Below are 22852 nucleotides of genomic sequence, written 5' to 3' on the forward strand. Positions count from 1 at the left end.
CCTGAGCTCCTCTGACGCTGAGAACAGCTGAGTTCTTATCAGGAAAACCAGCACAACAAGCTTCTCGAGGAGACTGAGCAGTGCACCATTTTCTCCTCTGGAGCCAGGAAGCCATGCTCAGAGTAAGGACCAGGGCTCCCCCAAAGTGAACCGTAGCATTCTCAGCAACAGTAAGGTCCTGAGCTCCTCTGACAGTGAGAACAGCTGAGTTCATTGGGAAAGCCAGCATGACAAGCCCCTCCAGGAGAACCAACAGCAGCCACAGGAGAACCAGCAGCTCCCAACAGCTTCTCTAACAGCCTTTCCAGTTCTACCTCTTACACTGCTGGCAACAGTCCTCAGGTGGGCTCCCACACCCAGCACCATGCTGGTTCATTTCAGCTGGGTGTTACAAGCTGATCGCCAGTTGTAAATCCACCACAGTGCCCAAAAGGCTAGGTACAGCAGCACATCACTTTCTGTTTGTTATTTTCAGAACAATTATCCCTTGATAGCCATAGGGGCTGGATTCCAGGTCTCCCCTGCTCAAATCTGAAAATACTCAAGGCCTTTCTGTAAGTGGTATAATGTTTGTTTAGAACCTACACACATCCTCCTGTGTACTTTAAATCATCTCTAAATTACTTCTGATACCCTGCACAATGTAAGTACTGCGTAAATAGTTGTTATACTATATTGTTTGGGGGAACAACGACAAGAAAAATGTCTGTGTGTGTTCCCAGCAGATATGAGGTTTTTTTTTCAAACATTTTTGATCCAGGGTTTGTTGAACCCATAGATCCAGAATCCATGGATACAGAGGGCCAACCTCTACATGAATTTGAGGCCTCATTCATTAAACATTTATTGGAAACTGAGTATTTTTCAAGCACATTAATATGTATGATTATGTATGCCTCACAATTCCCACTTTGTGAGAGAGGGAATCTAGTTGAAAGGGTTAGTATGACTTGCTTCACTTAAGCAGGTTGGAAGCTTTTCTATTTCTGTTCAGTGGGAGAGTTGATGAACGTCATGGCCTGTCCTCACCCCTTCCATTTTGCCATGATATTGAAGCTCACCACAAGAAGTTGACTAGTTTTGAAATCTGTTAGGAATTAAAGAATGAACTATTAAGTTAGATCACATGTCCTTCTGCCTTAGGTAAAATGGTATATGCCACTGGCTTTATTTAGGAAATGATTTCCAATGTTTTTCCTCCTTGATATGGAGCAAAACATGCTGCTTATCAATTAACTTGGCTAGCAAAGTTCTAATACTCTTTGTTTGTCAAATCAGTTCTTTGATAAGGAATAAAATCTTGGACCACACTAATATTCTAGGTCTGTAGAGGTACAGCAACATTTGATGGTTAGTCAGTTGACACTTAGGAAACCTTTTTCTTTGAGATGCAGAGCTCCTATGGATTTTTCACATTTAGCTGTTTTAGAAATGAAATTGCATTCAGAATAAATATCTCTCTGAAGCTTCACTATAGGAAGTAATATTATCATTTTGGTATTAATAAATGAGATTGTTGAGCTGGAGATATAGCTCAGTGGCACAAGTACCTGCCTGGCAAGTGCAAGGTCCTGGATTTGATTCCCGGTATCACAAAAAAAAATCCCATAGATGAGATTGTTTTTACTCAGACAAATGCCCAAACTAATAATGCCAGGGTGCTTGCTTGGTTTTATGACTGAGGGTTCAGCTATTGTAAATCCAGTTGGTAAATCCTCCACTGACTGATTGCTAAAGGTTTCACAGATTTTGCATTTAGTAAGTCCTGTCATGAATTATTTATTCATCTATGTATATTATCAACGAGATTGTAGAAGAAAAGAATTGTGTTTAGAGCTTCTTTGGAGTTCCCTGTTGGCATATGACTCAAAGCAGAAATTTGCTGTATGATATTCCAGTTCAGCTTGTGCAAATGCCCAGCACGTCAGTCTGGCCCGTGTGCTTCCTTCTGATGCATCTCTCTTCCTGCAGTCACTTACTGTCACGCATGTGCTAGACCCTGGACACAGAGCAGGAAATCATTCTGATACCTCTTCATCGTTTGAGGTCTATACACTGTATCTGTTGGATATTGAATCTGGCTTTTAATTTCAAATTCCTCTCCTATCATCTGGATAGCATACGGTCCTGTTATTTGTTAAAGTCTCCTCGCTAGTCTCAGTTCTGCCAGATGGGGCCAGAATTGTTTTACCCTGGTGCCAGGGAGAATTCTTTTTAGCGTGCTGATTGGTTTTCCTGAACACGGTCTCCAGGGAGAAGTTCTAACTCCTCACTTAGCATGGTGTACAAAATCTTCAGTGATCAGGTCCCTCAGCCGAGTTTCTTACACTCTCCTGTGAGTTCTGTGTCCAGTTGTGTGAGATTCCTTCAGACGTGGCCTGGTGCTTTGCACGATCCCTTCCTGGAGTCCCTCTGTTAATTCCTGCTTCACTCTTCAGCTGCCCTCTCTGAGAAGCCAGTCCTGACTGTCCAGCCCCCTCCGCCTGGTCTGGTTTAGTGGACCCTGTTTCCATTTCCACAGTACCCTGTTATGGCCTTTCAAGGAGCCTCTCACACTGTCCTGTAATTGCCTGGTCAGTGGTTTCTCCTTCTCCTGTTTGACTGTATGTTCCTTAAAGACAGACACCTCAGCTTAATATTTATTTCTGCAATGTCGAGCATTGAATATAGTGTATAGAAACCAGTCAAATATTTGTGTTCTTGGACATGTTAAATATTCTCATCTAAGTAACAAAATTTTTTTTGTCTTCCTTTTTTTTTTTTGGAGACAGAGTCTCCCTTTGCAGTTCAGGCTGGCCTTGAGCTCACTTTGTAGCCGAGGCTGGCCTTGAATTTGCAACAATCCTCCTGCCTCAGTCTCGGGAGCGCTGGGGTTACAGGTGTGCACCACCACGCCCAGCCTAAGCAGCAAAATTTATCTCAGGGTTTTTTTTAAGAAATGAAAGAGATACTGTATAGAAAATATCAATATAAAGCTTGGTACACAGTAAGAGTTTTGTAAGTGTTCTTCCTGTTTTAGAGTCCACCCCAAGAATATGTTGTGAAGTACTCACTGAATATTTATAGAATGCTATTGATCGATAAAGCAGAGAGGGAGTTTAGGAAGTTATGTGCAAGAGAGTTTAGAAAGATTGTGAGCGATGTCATGCAGCTTGCCGTGCCTTTGAGCAAAGAAGTTGTCAGACTGGGAATCGTGTGTCTTCTTGCATGCATGAGAATATACAGATCCACTTGTTAGCTGACGAATTAGATGAAATCTCAGATCTTTTATGGTTCTTGGCAGAATTCAGTAAATCTCTACTTGTAAAAATCACTTAGCATATTGAATTACAAGGGTAAATAGTAAAAATTCGGTACAGAACTTTCTTAAAAAGCTGAAAACAAATAGACTAGCTATTACAGTATTGCCAAGAAAGAAATTGTTCTTTGCTGATTGAACTTTTTTTCCTTAATGATGACAAATGAACCTGTTCAGTATGTGTGAAGCCTTTCTTTTTCACATTTTCTGCAACAGTTTTTCTTTGTCCTTGTTAGAATGTAGCATTTTGGGGTCTTTTTACTGACACACTAAGTTAGTTGTTTTTTGTTTTTTTTTTCTCGAATGTATATGTACAGTGGGGTCTGTTTGTTTGCTTACATGATTGTTTTACATAGGCAAGACATATTCATTTATTTGGGCTCTTTTTAAAAAGAGCACTTTCAAAATATATTTATTGGTCACCTAACCTATTCTCTCTGACTTTACTTGAGTATATGATAATAATTTTACTGTTTACTAATAACAAGGATAAGCAACACATTATAGAATTAAATACATTAGAGAAAAAAATAGAGTGGTAAAAGAATCTCATAATAATGCTTATTTTATTGCCAGGAGCCACTCTTTTGGAAGGTAATGGTCTCTGGGGGATTAAAGACTGATAAAAATAGCATGGATACCCAGTTGTAAGTTTAATGAACTACTGTTGCAATACAATGTTCCACTTGTGTCTGCTCCCCTTTTTCATAAACTTATAAATCACTCCGTCTACTTCAAATCCTTTCAAAAAGTTGATGTATAAATAATTCATAACCAAAAAAGTGTACCAATACCCATATCCAAGGTTCTGTTGAGATAATAGCTATGGAGGTTTTTTTCATAAAACATGAGGTAATTGGTAAGTATCTTAAAGCCAGAGTGAATGTTTGATTTTCAGGGATCTTTAGCTTTAAATCAGTGAGGTTTTTTTTTTCACAGATTGTTAATTATATACGGAGCCCTGTGACACCTAAAATACTGTCAAAATTTGTAAAATCATGGTGGGCAACATACACAATCGCCCCTTCAGGGGTTGGGCCCCAGTGTGGGTGCTTGGCCGGCCAAGTGGCTGATTTCAGCGTGGCTTCGCTAGCCATGCACATAGCCCCAAGATGGCAGCAGCCCCTGTTCTGTAACCTTGTGAGAGTGGAGTCAGACTCCGTGTATCCTGTGACGTGCTTCTGTTACTCTGTTATTTTTAACATTACAGTGTGATGCATCTAGCTGTAGTTTATGTTCATTGCTGAATAGAATTCTGTTATATGAATAGTCTATCATTTGTCTGATCCAATTTCCTCTTTATGGATATTTGGGTTTTATTGTTCTGTTCTATTATGCATGCAGGGCTAAGAATATGCAAATCCTTTTTTTAGTTTATTGGTGCATTTCAGGTAAATGTAATGACACATTCATCTCAGGGAATTTGTACCTGTACATGATATATCTTGATTCTTACTCACTTCCCCTTTTTATTTACAAAAGCTTCGTTTCCATTTTTCCCTTCTTTTCTTAGTTTCTTTTCCCTTCCTTTCTTCCCCCCTCCCCTTCCCTATTTTCCCTTCCCATTTGAATATTTTCATCCTATTCCACAATTTCACAATAACTATTACACATTTTGGTCTTTACTTACATTTTCAGTTTCTCACACCAGAGAAACAATGCAGTATTTACATATATGTATCAGATTTATTTCACTTAAGAGTATGGTCTCAGAGTACATCCATTTACCTTGAGAAATGTCACATTTATCCTTCTTTATGGCTCAGTAGTACTCCATTGTATAAAAATACACACATGTTCTTTATGTAATGGGCATTTAGGCTGTTTCCAAGACTTAGCTATTACAAACTATGCTGCTGTAAACATGTGTCAAAATCAATCTTTAAAATAGAAGTCAGCAAGTCATTCTGTGAGTGACTAGGTGGGAAACAGTTTGGTTTCTGTTTCCTCTTCCTTCTCGCCTTTGCTTCTTCCTCCTTCTTCCCTTCCTTCTTTTAGGTAGCTCTTCACAAATGTAAAGACCATTTTTAACTTGTACACTGTAGTTTGCTGAACCCGACTCTCAGATACTAAGAGTGAAGTTTTTTATCATCAGTTGTATTCATTTCTTTTGACCTGCAATGGAGAGCTTTTTCTGATGTGATTGTATCAAATCCTCCCATAAATGGTATGGAAGAGTTCCCAATATACCTGATTTACACTATAACGATATTATTATATTTTTAATTTCTTGTGTAATAAATGGGAAGTAATATCTTAATATAAACCTCAACTTGAATTTCCCTAGTTATATAGTGAGCTAGAGCATCTTTTCCTGCAGTCATGAACAATTTGTGTTTCCTATTGCCTGTCTTTTTGTTAGGGCTATTTGTGTTTTTCAATATGTACGAGTTTTTACATAATCCAGAAATTATTCCACTGCTATTTCATGCTTCAGATATTGTCTCAATTGGCCTATTTTTGTATCTTTTTTGAGGGTTTTTTTTTTTTTTTTCAGTTTTTCAGATTTTTGGAATATTTACTAGGCTTCCCTAATTGAGCATCTCTAATCTGAAATTTTGAAATGCTCCCAAAGCAAAATTTTTAAGCATAATATTGGTGCTCAGAAACTGTCCGATTTTGGAGTGTTTTGGACTTAGGATTTTTGCATTAGAGCTGCTCAAACTGTAGCACTTTATTGGCATATAAATCACATAAAATTAAGTTTACCATTTTAAAATGTACAACTCAATGTTTTTTTTTTAGATTTTCACCATGAACATTTAAATTTAATGCACTTCTGTCGTGTCTTTATTTGTAGCTTGTACTTACCTTTGCCTATATTCTTTCTCTTAAGAAATTCCTCCTTTCCTAAACTCATAAGATTTTCCGCACTGCCCTCTCTAAATTTTATAGTTTGCATTTTAATTTCATTTAGATTTCAGCTTCCCATTGTTGGAATAAAATACCTGACACACAAATTAAAGGAAGAGAGCTTTATTTTGACTCACAGTTTCAGAGTTCATTGTTGGCCGGCTCCAAGGTAGAAATGTCCTGGAAGAAGGGCATGATCAAAGAAAGCTACTCAACCTTTGGCATCTGGGAAATAGAGATCAGGAAAAGAGCCAGGGACCAGATATAGTTCCTGAGGTCACACACCTGTGGCCCCCTTCCTCCACCTCGGCCCCACTTCCTGATAGACCATTCAGGTGTGAACTTATGAATGGGTTTAACGCCTTACTGCAGTTAGTGCCCGCACAACCTAGTCACCTCTCAGGGAGTCTCTGAATTTTGACGTCCAAAATTAATCAGCACACTTTAAATACTTAATTTACAGTAAATCAATATGCATAGTATGAGGTGTGGCCTAATAATTGTATTTTCATTAACCAAGTGCTCTGGTATTTTTAAGTAATATTTAAGCATTGTAAGGGAATATATTGATGTCTTAGTCTCAGACCAGAAGATATGGACACTTGAAACTAGGCTTAAGTTAGAGTATATGGTTTAGAGTTTAAAAACAAATTAAATTAACAAACGTGCATAGCAGTAAATATTTAAACACACATACATTATATTCCTTCTTCCCTAACAGTGAGAATAAGAATTACTCACGTTGGGCCAGAACTTTTTATCGTAGTCCCACTTTAAGATAAGAAAGCAAACTAGATGATTTTTCTGCTGTATTTCTAGCTGTAAATTTAGGTTGAGAGTGTGTGTTCACTATTAAATTAGGCAAAATTCTGTTATTAAATAGTCCTTAGATACTAGCCAGATTAAGATTATGCTCTGTTTAGTTGAAGAATTGTATATGAAAAGGATCATAAATCAAAAACCCATAATAGACCAAAGTGCATATTATAGTGTTAAGCGTACAGTGACTTCAAACATTTGAGTGTATGAAGGTTTACTTGACTTAATCAGCAGTTCAGTTTTGTGTGGGGAAGACTTATTCTGACCGAACAGACCTCAGATTTATTCCACATATTTTTTGGGTCTCTGGCAGCTGAGATGGAAGCCTTTGCCATCCTGTACTTCTGTAAGGGTGTTTCATGTTTTTGTCACAAAAAAGAGAAAATAAGTCTTCACATAATCCCTGTGTATTCCTCTCTGGTGGACAGCTCCCTTCAGTGGAAATACATAAGATGATGTATTTCTTTTTCTGATGCAGACTGTCCAGTGGGCCAGTAGGTTGATATGGACTTGTGTGTGAAGAGTGGACCTTTCTTATTCTAATAATCAGCCGTCTTGGTCAGAGAACACACTGCATCTTGCCATGATTTTAATGCCTCTGTGAGTTATTTAACTTTTCCCTACTTAGCACTTCACTATTAGTTTTCTTTCTAGGGTGCTTTTTGCAGGATTGGCTCAGAATCAAGCTGCTTGATGAAGCTTAATTTTGCTAAATCTCTGGAATGGCTTGTTAATCTTTATTTTACATCTCACTGAGTTCTGTACCATGCAGTTTCCTTCTGTTCACGCAAGGAAGAGAAAATGGCTGCATTAAGCAATAATGCAATCAGTTTAGCATCTAGCCTGAGGAATCGCCGTTTGCTTCTAACTGGCACGCAAAGCACAGGATCAGAGGCGTAATTTCCTCGGACCTATTCCACGTAAAAGCCTAACAGCCGTCTCTGAGTAACTCGGAGGCACTTTTAGGTTCCTTTAAAGTACCTTTATCAATGTGAAACTGCTCTCATTGACACATTTCTTGCTATCTTCTCTGTCTTACTTGACTCTGGTACTTTAAGCTACACTTGCATTGATATACAGAAAAAGATTTTCTGCTGAAAACAAACTTCATTTCAACGTATTTTAGATAGACTTCTGTTTACTTTTTCTTTTGCCACTATATACATTTCATTTAAAATAAATAACGTGTTAAAGGAAACTAGATATAATATTAGGACCTTGTCTGCACTTTAATAACCACTAATATTCCTAGTGTGTATCCAGTAGTCTTAAATCCTATGAGCAGGTCATTGGGGGAAAAAAGCTTTCCAATGATATGCTTATCCACAAAGCCTCTATGCCACTTCTTTCAGACAGCTGAGGAAAAAAAGAAGCCTTCAGATAATTACCAAAGTAGGAAAAGAACTGAACACCTCTGTATTCTGGGTGATAGTGGTGAAATATCACCCGCACTGAAAATGTCCCTTTCTTTTTCTTCAAATGTCATGAAACAAAAACTTGGCTAACATCATTTGTGTATTTTGGGAACATGTAGAATGTGTTCATTTAAAATTGTTTTTCTTATAAATTAAATGCCATGGCAAATTAAGTTCTCCCTACCTTTGAAATTGATACCTTTTGAAGATTTCATATGAACTTTTCCCACTATTTGATATAACTTTTTTAACATGGCAAGTACAATTTCCTTGCTTAATGAAGATTCAAATTTTAACCTCAAGATGTAGGGAAGCATGTCTGCTTTCAGGAATAGAGTAGATCTACTTTAGCCCCTTCTTCTAAGTGCAACTAAGAACCCTATACATTGTATATAAAACAAATATGACTCTAAAAGGTAGAGTGGACTTCAAGACACAAGGAACAAAACAGTGGTGTGTTACCTGGTTCCTCTTTATGCCACATGTATTTCAGCAAGCAGGAAATCCCAACAGCATAGACTAAAAATAAATAAGCAAGTAAGCAAACAACAACAAAATCTTTTTCTCTCTAGATAGAGCACCAGAGATGGTACCATTTAGCAAGATAAAACTTTTAAACAATAATCTCTATACTCTACCAAAATAGTATGTGCTCCATTCTGCCAGCAAAAGTTGACTGGGAAGCCTGGACTTCTGCTCTTACCAGGCTGCATGGAGGCCCAGTCCTCCCCCACTGGATGGATCACAGGAGGCTGAGTAAGGAGCCAGTACTTCCACTTGTGGTGAATGGTAATAAAAGCCTCCGCTTTAACCCCACATAAGTAAAGTCCACATGAGGAACCTGGATTTCCATCCTGCCTGCCATCCCTAAACAGTAATGAGGCACTATTTTCCTCTCACATGGGTTGATATCAGAGGATGTCACAGGAGAAGCAGTGACATGACTCTTTTCAGCCAGGAAGATATCATTGGAGACCCAGTGGAGACCCACATTCACAGCCCTGCCAAGCAGTAAGGACCCCACTTAGGTTTCAGTAGAATATTGGGGGAATCTGATATGTTCTATCACAGCAATCATGACACCACCACCCACTTCCTTTGCTGCATTTTCTACCAGAGAAAGCAACTAAAATAAGTTAAAGTCCAGAGTCTTAACATAAAACTGTAATGTTCTAGTTTTAATGAAAAAAAAAATTGTGCCATATCATAGCAATGAGAAAGATCTCAAGCTGAATGGAGGGGGGAAAAGCAACCAATAGAGACAGCACCAAAATGACAAAAATTTTAGAATTGTCTGCTGAAGAGTTTTAAATCGCCATCATAAAAATTCTTCACTGAGAAGTTATGAACATGCTAAATGCAAATGAAAAAAATAGAATCCTCAACACATCAACAGGAAGAACCTAGTGGATGTCCTAAAGTGGAAGAGAACACAACCAAAATACAAATCCTGTGGATAGACTGAATGAAAGGGGCAGAGGAAAGAATCAGTAATCATAGAACCATAGAAACTTTCCATTCTGAATAATAGAAAAGAGACTGAAAAAAAAAAATAGAACCTCAGGGATCCATGGAACTGTAATAAAGATCTAACATTAGAGTCCTGAAAGAAGGGGCTGAAAAAGTAACTGAAACTTGCTGAATTTGGCAAAAAATATAAACATACTGGTACAAGAAGTAGAATCAGTAGGCTGAATAATGCCTGCCCCAAAAATGTCAACATCGTGATCCTAGAATCTGTGAAACATTACTCTGTGTAAAGGGATTTTACAGAAGTAATTAAGGATTTTGAGATGAAGAGAATATCATGGGTTATCTGAGTAGGCCCAATGTAATCGCAAGAGTTCTTACAAGGAGGAGGTGGGAGATACTGTTGTGGAAGCCTAGTGAGAAAAGACAATGTGTTATAAAGTCACAAGCTAGATCTCAGGTAGCCCCTAGAAACTGGAAGAGTCAAGAAAATTAGTTTTCTGCCAATATTTCCAAGATATCCTTACCTCCAGAACTGTAAGACATTAAATTTAAGATTTTTCAGGCTAGTAAATGTGTAATAATTTGTTACAGCAGCAGTAGAAAACAATCTGAGTCAACCTCAAACAAGATAAACCAAAAGAAATTCGCATCAAGATAGTCAGACTTCTAAACACTAGCAACAAAGAAAGTAGGGAGAGACAGAGAACAATTTGGATGACAGCAGATTTATCATCAGAAACAATGGAGAGTGAAAGAAACTGGCACTACATGTTTCAAGGACTGTCTTAGCCAGTGAAATGTCCTCCCCAGATGACGGAGAAATTAAGATACTCTCTGATGAAACAAAACTAAAGGAGATTGTCACAGGTGGATCTCCGTAAAGGAATGGCTGAAAGAAGGGAAACAATCATTGAAGATCAGGTAAGAAGAAAGAGCACAGAGAACATAAATATTGCTAAGGACTGTAAATTTCCCTTCTTCTTGAGTTTTCTAAATTTTATTTCAAAGTTGACATAAAAATATAACTGTCTGATATTCTAAACATATAGAAGAAATAATAAAGACAACACAAGAGGTTTGAGACATATATGGGAGCAGATAAAGGGACAGAAAAAGGATTAAGGTTCCTGTGCTTTATTCAAGTACCGTAATAACAGCAGTAGATGGTGGTAGATTTTCTATTGATAATGTAATAACTAAAGTAACTACTAAATAGCTATACATGGAGATACATTTAAAATCATTATAGAGAAATCAAATGGAATTCTAAGCAATGTTTAAGTTAGCCATCAGAGGGTATAAGAAAGCAGAGAAGTAAAAAGCAGAAAATCAGCAGAAGATGAAATTTGATAAAGAGCATCTGCAGAAAACTTACAGCTGTTTGGTGCGGAGAGATGAATGCTTTTCTCCTAAGACTGGGACAGTCAAGAAGTACTCTCACCACTCCTGTACCAGATAGTGCTGGGTGTGCGTCTGTTCAGTGAAGAGAGCAAGAGAAGGAAGTACAAAGCATACAAATTGGAAAGGGTAAAATGGCCCTTACTTGTAGAAATTATAATTGTTTAAGTAGATGTCTCGATGAATCTAGAAAATAACTCCTAGGACTAATAAATGAGTTCAGGAAGACCACAGGATCTAAGATAAGCATACAGAAATCAGTGGTATTTTTACATACCAGCAATGAATTTACATAAACATGAAATTAAAAGTACAGTACTGACTCAGAGGGAACCGTAACAGTCTCTGACTGAGGGTGATAATGATGTGTCAGTGTAGAATTATCAGTTGTGACAAATACACCACTCTGGTTTAGGGATGTGATGGGAGAGGTTTACCCAGAAGGTCACTGGGTACCCTGGACTTTGTGCTTGGTTTTGCTATGAACATAAAATGATACTGAAAATTAGTTCTACTTAAAGGGGGAAATGCCCTTCTAAAATGTACCATTTACAGTAACTCAAGAAATAAGAGAAACTGAGGTATAAATTTAACAAAATGAGACTTGTATGTTGAAAACCACAAAATGCTGATGAAACATGCTATTTTTGTGGATGAGAAGACCCAACTTAATGAAGAAGCTGATTCTTCCCAAGTTAGCACACTGGTTTAACACAGTTCCTATCAAAATCTCAGCCTATTTTTTGTGCGTAGAGACAAAATTATTCTGAAATTTATATAGAAAGATACCTAAAATAATTTTGAAAAAGCAGAGTAAGTGGAAAAATCAGTCTATTCAATTACAGGGCTTATTATAGAACTACAGTAATCAACACTGTGGTTTTGACAGGGGGATGGACCCATAGATCAGTGGGGTGGGATAGATCATGCAGAAAGAGAGTCACAGAAATATGCCCAACTGACTTTGGACAAATCTGCAAAAGCACTTCTGTGAAGGAGTCTATAAAAGAAAATACCAATAAGTAGGATATCATCATAATTAAAGCTTTTTCTTTGCAAAAGACCTATGATGTATGTGAGAAGGCAGGCTACAGGGTGGGAGGAAAGTATTTGGAAATCCTACATATAATAAAGAACTAGTAAATCAGTAAGTAAATTAATATATAAATAGGGAGGGGCCAGGGATATAGCTCAGTGACACAGCAGCTGCCTGGCAGACACAAGATCCCTGAGTTGGATTCCGGGTAACCACTCCCTCCGCAAAAAAACTAGTGAAATTTAACAATTAAATGTATAGATTTAGAAATCTGGCAAGTGGAATAGCTATTTTTTGAAGAGGATATACAGATCTTCAAGCATATTTTATTGGCCTACTTAATTTTGGGCAATAGAGTATCACCTTTAAATTTACATTAGGAGAATATTTAAATATTGTGAGATAGAGAAAAATCCATATTTCTTGCTTCTCGGGAAAAATCAGAAAATCTGTCAAAAGTGGATTCACAACCTGAAATTCCTCAAAAAGAGTTAGATATGTACCATAATTAGGGGCTCCTTTTGGCTAAGGCGTGATTGCCATGGTCCTTAGCATTCCTTATTTTCTTCTAGAAACTAGCCAGCCATCAGCTGATTTATGTTACTGTGCATCGCTGTTGTTTTTCTTAGAGCACAGGGAAACACTCTTACCCACCTTGCCATTCCGTCACAGACCTGCTGAGAAGACACTGGGCTCCTAGGGCTCACTTCATTTACATATGGTACCCAGTGTACCCTTCGGCTTTAAATTCTAATACTCTTGCCTTCAGGACTCTGTGAAAGCTGCTACCCCTTCCGAGACCGTGTTTTCCTTCCCTGCCCACCTGCGCAAATAGGACTTCTCCTGCCAGGTAAATTCAGCCTTCCTAATCTCACTAGTAAAAAAATCTGTTGCTTTAATTTTTGTTTTAACACATAAGCCAATTTTCTTTCTAATAACTCTTAGTCAGGTTCTGCCTTTTATCTTAGCAATTTGTAAGGTTATATACTCTTCTTGATTATAGACTACTTAATTATTTTTCTGAAAACATCCATTAGTAAATTTTCAGTTGTTGAACTTAAGACCTCCATAAAATTGGAGGGACTAAAATCACTAGTGTATTGAAGCTATTCATTAAAATGAAATAAGCAAACCGTGAAGTAGGATGTCTCCTTGGGCATTTCTTAAGGTACCTTCTTCATTGTTATAATTACTTTAACATGCCTTGCTAAAGACTTCCTAGTAGCTCATCGAGTGCATGCCAAAGTGGTTTGTTTGAAAGCTCTAAAAGAGTCCCCATCATTGATCTAGAGTTTCAATGGGGTGCTTATAAATTGATTTTGTTTCACGTGCATGATATGAGGAAATAGTTCTGCATCTGGCTTTCTAATTAACAGTTTTCAATTTTGCAAGTCAAGTCTCCCACTCCCATCCCCTACTTGTGGTGTTCTCTTTCTTTAGAGCTCCAAATATGAGTGTCTCTCCTGATCTTATAAACTCAGTCTGAAGAGTTAATTGAGTAGGAAATGGAGGTAAGGAATTTCACAGAAAGAATTTACCGTGAGAGAAAAATTAGTAATTCTATCATATACTTTGTAACACTTAGCAGATTTTCATCACAGAATACACATTCAGAAGTGAACCCATTGTGTTCTGTATTGAAATCTCAAGTAATTCAGTATTGTCTGAGGGTAATGCTATTGTAAACTATAATCTTACAATTACAACTTTCTTTTCTTTCTGATGAAGGAATGAACAGATAACTGGAGAGTGCCTTGTTTGCACAAATTGTGTTGGGATTGAAAGATGGCTGAAATTTCCGTGAAAAAAGATGATATCACGGGCTCCACATGTGATTTGTGAAGATGTACCTATTTGTTTGGCTTCTGTATTAATAAGAGAAAGTAGCATTTGAACTGAACAAAAGTTGGAGGGGGATTAAGGGATGGAAAGGCTGCTTGGGATCAAGTCTGTACACTCTCTCTGTCCTACCTCAGGCTGCTAATCTGTATTACCCCTGGTGGAAAAAAAAGCCTAAGAAGGCTGAGTCCTGACTAGGGTTTCCACAGACTAGGAGATCAATGACTTCTCACTTATAATGGCAGAACTCAAGGTGCAAAGTAGAGTAAAAATTAGGAGGGTAAGCGCTTGTGCTCTGGGGCCAGATTACTTGCATTTACTTTTCTGCCTCCCTCTCCCCACCCTACTATCTGTGTTTTCTGAGCAAATAATTAGCCTTCAGTGCTTCAGGCTGCCCGTCTGTAAGATGATGTTACAGTGGTGTTTGCCCACGGGGTTATTAAATGAGAAGTGCGGCAGTAGCCCTTGTTTGCTGTCAGTGTCACAACTGTAGGAAGAAGGCCCGGAGGGCGAGGACCAAGAGGCTGGCTCTCTCCTGCACCAACGGGAGGTAGCAACAGCTTTTGTAAGAAAAGCTCTGCGTTGTACATTTTTTTCCTTCTGTCAGTTGCTGCTTTTATTCTACACCTAAAAGGTCATCTGAAACAGCCTGTCTTCCTCCTGTAAGGAATCAGGAACCAGGGAAATAATTGAGATTTTAAAAGGGAGCAACAGTTTGGCATTCACACTTGCATTTGAAAGCCTTGCCAGTGTGCATCTTCCTGGGTCTCTTTGGAAAACCTGTTTCTAATCTGACATGTTTTTTTCAGGATCCTTCTATGCTCTAAACCCATATATCTGCTCATTTCCAAAATACATCTACCCGTGGCTGTCTAATACATTACGAAGGGCTTTAACCCTGGGGGAGAAGACCTAGTTCTTATCCCCACGTTCCTAAAGGCTGAGGAAGAAGAACCTTCCAAATAAGATGAAATCAGTCGATCTCGATTCTTTTTAGACTCTTTTTTGTCCTGCACTGAGGATTGAACCCAAAGCCTCACACATGCTCGGCAAGTGCTCTCCAGCTTAGCTCCACTGCCAGCCTTTCGTGTTTGTTTTCAAAGTATCATTAGTGATAGCTTTCAGTGTTTTTGTAGGTAAATTTATTAAACGTAGTAAAAGTTTATACCAGCTTGTCACAATAAACAGGTGCATGATGAATAATATACCCAAGTAATTTAAGCATATAAATTTGAGAAAAACTAGCAGACACCTTCTTGCCTTTTTCCTTATTCTGTCAGTCAGGAGGCTCGCTAAGTACATTTATGATAGTGATCCTGTAAGAAAAAATATTTTTTAATTGAAAAATTTTCATTGATCTAGTTCCACTCCCTGGGCCTGATTGCCATGGTCCAGGAGACAGTGGGCAGTGTAGTATTCAAACTGGACAAATGCAGGTCCCATCTTCAGGAGCTGATTTTCCAGGCCCCCAGCTCCTGTAAGTGGCTCTCAGGACATGGCAGGAGTGGAGTGAATTGTGAGCAGAGACGTGTGTGGTCCAGGGAAAGTGTAACAGCGAGAAGAGGGCGTGGGGTGAGGGACAGGGAACGCATGAGGATGGGCCTGCCTGCCCCTTCATGCACTCTCCTGGAGTTTGAGAAGCTGTAACTGGATTCTGGGAGTGCTGAAAAGCTTAAAATTACAAGGAGGAATATCAGAATATTCCACCATTGATCTAAAAGGATCTTGATCCAGAAAACTAGTTGTAAATTTTTTTTTTTACTGAATAATGCAGTAGATTCTAATTGAAGGGTTCAAAAGTCCTGTATAGCCAGGCCTGATGGTGTATGCCTGTAATTCCAGCACTTGGGAGGCTGAGACAGGAGTGCCATGAGCTCAAAGCCAGTCTGGGCTATATGGCAAGACCCTGTCTAAAAAGAAATCTTACATAAATTTTGAAGAATGACTTTAAATTGGGCAAGTGGGAAAGAGGAAAAGGACATGGTCCCAGCAGAGGTGGCAGCCTGGTAGCATCTAGAGCGAGATCCAGAAACTCATAAGCAAGTGAGGCAAATCAGGGACTCTCACATTCCTCAAGGACAGTAGTGGTGAACCTATGGCACACATGCACACAGTGGGCTGCTTGTGTGATTGAAAGCGCTAAAAGGTTCACCACCACTGCTCTGAGACCCCTGGTCGGATGTGTGGGTGAAATACAGCCCTTTCTTGTAATTCCAAGGAAGACGCACGTGCAGCACAGTGCATAGTAGGAAGCAGCTGGTGCCTGGCTGCAGTGTCTGCATGACAGCAGAGAGTGGGGAGAGCACTGGGGAGCACACGCCTCGTTTAGAGGGACAATGTTAGAGATTCATTCGGTTGATGTTTGAGGGAATTTGGGAATAGGAGCCCAGTGCTGTAGGTTTTATGCACCATTTACATATATGGGACCTTCTTCTCAGTGCTTAAATGTGGACCTAACAATGACTCTAAAAATGTACTGAAGGTAATACTTCACCCAATTCATGATAGGTTCCTTGGGTATACAATTCAGACGTATCTTTTCTTTGTATTTCCCTGCAAAGGATGGGGTGATGTTATTCTAGGAGGATTTCACCTCTGGGGAGAAGAGAGCACATTTAAGTAAGTCAGCCTGTCCCCTCTGACTCTCTCAGGTGGTGGTCTCCTCAAGATTTATTTGGAAAGCATGGGGGAGGTGGTAGGACATAGGTTAATCTGACCTTGTTCCCAACAAATGAAAATGTTTTGCTGTCAGCAAAATTTTCATATTCTTTCAAAATCTTTACTTCACATCTTGATTTATCCTTATTTTTTTATTTTAAAGAGAAAAGAACCAAAACAAATTAACAAACACAGAGATGTAAACAAAACAACACAAAAATGATAAAAGCAATATAGAATTTCAGAAAACGTGGTAGGAAATTAATAATGGTTGTTGTATTACATACTGTTATCTTCAAATTGGTTACTCAGATAAATAAATATTGGCATGTACGATTGATCAAACAATTAAACATTAACTGTTCCTTTCAATAAACCAATAGAAATTAGTACTGCAATTATCTCAGCTATCTTGTTTGTGTGTATATGTGTGTCTCTGTGTGTGTGTGTGTATTTTTTTCCCTTTCTTTTCTCTTTTCCCTCATCTCAGTCATTCTTTCCTTTTGAGCAGTTTCTTTCCCTTTCACAATATCTATTGTTCCTTTCAGATTTTATGAACTCTTTCAGGTTCTTACACCAGAGAGACAATATGATGGATGTTTATACATGTGAGTCTGACTTATTTCAGTTATGAGTATGGTCTCCAGTTGCATCCATTTACCCATAAAAGCCTCAAGTTTATCTTTCTTTATAGCTGAAAAATATTCCATTATATAAAAATACTATATCTTCTTTATCCATTCCTCAGTTGATGGGCATTTGGGTTGTTTCCAAGATTTAACTATTACAAATTGTGCTGCTATAAACATGAGTGCACATATATCACTGTGGTATGATGTTTTTAGTTCTCCTTGAAAAATACCCAAAAGGGAAACAGCTGGATTAAGAGGGACCTCTAATCCTAGCTTACTGAGGCATCTCCAGACTGATACCCACAGTGGTTGCGCCAGCCTACCCTCTCACCAACAGTGGAAAAGGGTTCCTTTTTCCCCACAGCCCCTGCAGCATTCGTTATTCCTGATCCCTGCATTCCAAGGATAAATTCCACTTGGTCATGCTGTATAATCTTCTTGATGATTTGCTCCATTCTGTTTGCCAGTATCTTAGTAAGGATTTTTGCATCTATGTTCACTAGGGTGACTGGCCTATAGTTCTCCTTTTTGTTTTGGTCTTTCTTTGGTTTTGATATCAATTTCAATTGATTTGAAGAGACCTTTTCAATTGCATTGAAGAGTTTGGAGGTGTGTTGTCATTAAATCTTCTCTAAATTTCTTGTAGAATTCAACTGTGAATCCATCAGGACCTGGGCTTTTCTTTGTTGGTGTGTTTTTAATCACATTTTCAGTTTCATTAATTGATACTGGGTTATTCAGAATTTTAATATCTTCTTGATTCACCTTTGGTCTTTTGTACATATCAAGGAATCTGTCTATTCCTTCTGTGTTTTCCATCCTATGAGAGTAAAACTTTTCAAAGTAGGTATTGATGATCTTCTGAATTTCTATAGGATCTGTAGTGATTTCACCCTTTTCATTCCATATTGCATGTATTTCAGTTTTTTCCTTCCTTTTTTTGATGAGGTTGCCTAGGGGGTAATCAATTTTTTTTTTTCTTTCAAAGAACCAACTCTTTGATTTATTAATTCTTTGTATTGTTTTCTTAGTCTCAGTTGCGTTAATTTCTGTTCTGATCTTTATAATTTTCTCCCTTCTCTGGGCTTTGGGCTTGACTTGTTCTTGTTTTTCTAGAAGCTTGAGGTGCAGCATAAGATTGTTTATTTATTCTCATTCTGTTTTCCTGATGTGTGAGTTCACTGCAATAAATTTCCCTCTGAGGACTGATTTCAGTGCATCCCACAGGTTCCAGTAAGTTGTGTTTACATTTTTGTTTGTTTGTAGATACTGTGTAATTTCTTCTTTAATTTCATCTGTGACCCATTGGTTGTTCAGGAGGGTGTTATTTAATTTCCATATGTTTAAGGAGATTTTGTGGTTCCTTTTGGCATTAATCTTCAATTTCATTGCACTATAGTCAGTTAATATGCATGAGGTAATTGTCAGTTCCTTTCTAGGGTTCATTTGGTGCTCATGAAGTTCTTCAGTTGTTAAGCATGTTCTGTGGACTAGTATGTGATCTGTTTTAGAGAACATCCCATGTGTAGCTGAGTAGAATGTGTATTCTGATGTTGTGGGGTGGAACACTATGTAAACATTTACTAAGTCCATTTGTTCACAAGTTTGGTTCAGTTCTGTTATTTCTTGGCTGATTTTTTGTCTAGTTGATCTATCTCGTGTCAATGGGGTGTTAAGATCCCCCATTACAATAGTGGTATTAGTTATTTGGTTTTTCATATCTATTAAAATTTGTCTTCTGTAGTTTGGTGGTCCCATATTTGGTGCATACACGTTTATGATTGTTATCTCTTCCTCTTGAAGTTTTCCCCTAACAAGTATGTAGTGACCTTTTTTACCTCTTTGATCATTCTTGGTTTGAAGTTCACATTGTCTGCAAACAGAATAGCTATCCTTGCTTTTTTCTGGGTTCCTGTTCCATGGAGAATTGTTTTCCATCCTTTGACTTTCAGTCTGTGAATTTCCTTTTGAATTAAATGTGTTTCTTGTATACAGCATATTGTTGGATTTTGTTTCTTGATCTACTCTGCCAGTCTGCTTTTCATGATTGGTGAACTGAGGCCATTTACATTAATGATTTTAACTGATATGTGTTGGCTTATCTTTGTCACGTTATTTACCTGCTGTTGGTTTCCTACTTTTTTTCCCTGTTTAATTGCTTGCTCTGCTTGGTGATTCATTTCTGTTGTTGTTCTTGAAATTGTGATCATTTTTATCTCTTCCTACAATATCTTGTAGTAGTCTTTGTAGGGTTGGTTTGGTGCTCATGAAGTTCTTCAGTTGTTCTTTGCAGTGGAAATACTTTATTTCTCCATTAAATTTGAAGGATAGTTTTGCAGAGTGCATCAATCTGCATTGGAAGTTGTTTTCATTCAGTACCCGAAATACTTCACTCTGAGCTCTTCATGACTTGGTGGTTTGTGTTGAGAAATCTGCTGTGATTCTGATGGGCTTTCATTTATAAATGATCTGCTTCTTTTCTCTAACAGCTTTTAATGTTCTGTTCTTTTGCTGAATTTCTGGGATCTTGATTTTTATGTCTGGGTGTAGATTTATTTTGGCTATGGCTAGTTGGGTTTTACATGCCTCACTTACATCAGATTGTTTTCCCATGCTTGGGAAATTTTCTGGTACTACTACAAATATTCTTTTTATGTCATTTGTATTGCCTCCTGCTGTTTGTTGACACCTATTAGTCTTACATTGTTCTTTGCATCGTCTTGCAGCTGTTGAATTGGTGTTTCCTAATTCCTTGTTATTTTTAAGAGCTCTTTCCTTTTGTGATCATTAGCTGCAATGCTGTCTTCAATTCTGAAAGTCTATCTTCAGCTTTATTCAAGCAGTTTTGCCAGCTTTCAGTGGAAGTTTTGATTTACTGAATATCTCTAAATCTGTTTCATGCATTCTAGTTCTTTCCTGTATTATTCCTTCAATGTTTCCATCATTTGTCTATGATCCTCTTTTATATATGTCTTCTTTAGATGTGCTGAGAAGTTCCTTCATTATGGTTGTCATTTCATTTTTTACCTGAGAGATTTTTTCTGATCTGATTTCTTCTATGGCCTAATGGAGTTATTTCTTTACTTCAGCTGCAATTATTTCAAAGATTTTAGGCATGTGACTTCCAAGTTCTTCTGTATTGATGTCTCCTGGACTTCTTCTGGGTGGGGTCGAGTTCTGAGATAGCATTTTGCTCCTTCCTCTCGTCATTTCTGTTGCTGGAGGCAAAGCACCAACCCTTACTCTGCCTGGGCAGCTCACTTAAGGTCCCGAGCATCCCTAGGTTTCCTGGGTGTCAGACTTGCCCCATTATGGTGGCAGGAGGTGGGGCACCAGATCCAGGATCCCTAGGCAGTTCACAGAGTGCACTGCTCTCCTGGGGCTCTGAAATGCACCAAGATGGCAAGTGGAGGCAGGCCACCTGGTCCGGGGTCCCCAGGCAGTTGGAACGCATGGGGCTCAGCCATAAACCACAATGGAAGTGGCCACATCCTGATTTATTAATTTACTCTTTTGTGTTTTGAAGCCACACTTTCTTCAGTACAGTGCTTTTCTTTTACATCCAACAAGTTTCTTTTTGATTTCTAAATATACAGAAAGAAACATTAGTTATGGACATGAGTACAGCCAATCTCTTTACATATGGAGAAATTAATATTTCTTCTAGAAAAGTCACCATATGTTGGGCGAGCGCCAGTTGGTATTCAAATGTGAGTGAAGACAGATGCCTGCCAAACACAGACTAATTAAAGTGCATGTCAATCCCTTTCAGCCTTGAAAAACAGTAGAGGCACAACAGCGATGGAATTTGAATATCATTGAATATTCTTTACTAACTACTTTTCATGGCTGAAGTCTCAGGCAAAATAGCCGTAATAAAATGCTCCTAGTTAGAAAATAATGGCTCATTTTTTTATAGGAAGTATGTAATGGCCAGACTGACAAGCTGTGAAGGGAACTGGCTTAAAAAATGCATTGAAAAACTAACATATCAACAGCAACACAAAGAAGTTTTTAAGTAGTTCTATTTATTTTTCTTGAAATACATGTCCTTGAGGGTTTCAATTCCATTCATTTGGTTGAGCTCCAGGATTCCAGGGCAGAGCCTGAATAAGCATTTAATGAACTAGGAAACTGGAAGTCAGAAAAAGGCAGCAACCTGGGCTGCGGTGATATACCTGAGATGTGCAAAACTGCAGGGATCCACAGTTCAACCCAAAAGCCTGGTGCTCAGTTCCATACACCATCAGTGTGGCCCTCATCTCTGCTTGTATGTGGTGAGCGAGATATCTCCTGTAAAATGGTTTCTAGATTTCTGTTTCCAGCTTCTGTGAATGTATTTTGTCTATTTATATTAGACTATAATATACATGGAAATTACCTAGGTCTCTTATAAAACAGCAGATTCTGACCCAGGAGGCCTGGACTGGGGCCTAGGTTTGCCTTTCTCACCAGCCCACAGAGCTCAGCAAGCTCTATGCAATCGCTACACCCGTGCTTTTATTAATGTCACAATTCTGTGAAAGCACGATCATCTGACATTTCAGATAAGACAGGAGCGTTTCACAAAACACGCCTACCATGGCATTAGCTGTTTTCATTCTTCATAATCATCTTCATCAAAAACCCTTTAAGTGCCCAATTATGCAGAACAGTGTCATACGCTTTACAGAAAGAACTAAATGGATTTGGTCCCTGGTTTATCAGACTTGACAACCTAAGACAGAAATATGTATAGAGACAGTAATAAATATTGAGGCAGTAATGAATATTGAGTGATAAATGCCCATCCACATATAGAACACATTAAAATAAAATTGGATATGTATTTAGTATGGGCCTTCAGATACCAGTTTTCATTGTTGTTCCTTGTGAGAATCTGGGACACTAAAAAGATTACTCTATAATTTTTACATAGAAACAAGAGGTTTCTGTTTTTGTTTTCCAGATGGGAGTGAGGGAGGTGAAGGTCACTGTCTGAGGCTGCTTTTGTAGTTATTTGATTGATTTTGACTTCCCTAGCTTTGAAAGAAATATTTAGTGGCGCCACATGGGTAACCCTGCCCATGTACGGTGCCCTGCCACATGGGTAACCCTGCCCATGTGCGGTGCCCTGCCACATGGGTAACCCTGCCCATGTGCGGTGCCCTGCCCTGGCTTTATTTTGCACAGAACTGAGTGTATTTGCACATGTTCATCAAACTGCCCTCGGAGCTTCCTGCTCAAGGGTCTGCGCCCACCAGTCATCCTCACACTATCTCTGGGAGGCAAGGAGGGAGGTCTGGACCTGGTTATCTCTGCATCATGGGCTACTTGGTGATGCAGAGGAGGAAACTGGTATATTCAAGCCTCACAGTAATTCACTCATGTAGGAATGTTTGGATTTGGTCCTCTTTCTTCAGTACACACTTTGACGTACTGAACTGACCCA

The 22852-nt window shown here is 38.5% G+C and overlaps 1 protein-coding gene across 3 annotated transcripts in view; it reads left to right on the plus strand.

The window, feature by feature from the left end:
• Positions 1-22852, plus strand: part of Pag1 (phosphoprotein membrane anchor with glycosphingolipid microdomains 1) — a 149413-nt gene that overhangs the window by 18599 nt on the left and 107962 nt on the right. Inside the window, exon 1 of one of the 3 annotated variants that reach the window (XM_013518187.1) lies at positions 13127-13142. The exons of the other annotated variants lie outside the window; for them this stretch is intronic. The gene's annotated coding sequence lies outside the window, so the exon portion shown is untranslated. Of the gene's footprint in view, positions 1-13126; positions 13143-22852 lie in introns of those variants that run through there. 3 annotated transcript variants of the gene reach the window in all.

The sequence above is a fragment of the Chinchilla lanigera genome, unplaced genomic scaffold (assembly GCF_000276665.1).
Source record: "Chinchilla lanigera isolate Chin_1 unplaced genomic scaffold, ChiLan1.0 scaffold00043, whole genome shotgun sequence".
NCBI lineage: Eukaryota > Metazoa > Chordata > Mammalia > Rodentia > Chinchillidae > Chinchilla > Chinchilla lanigera.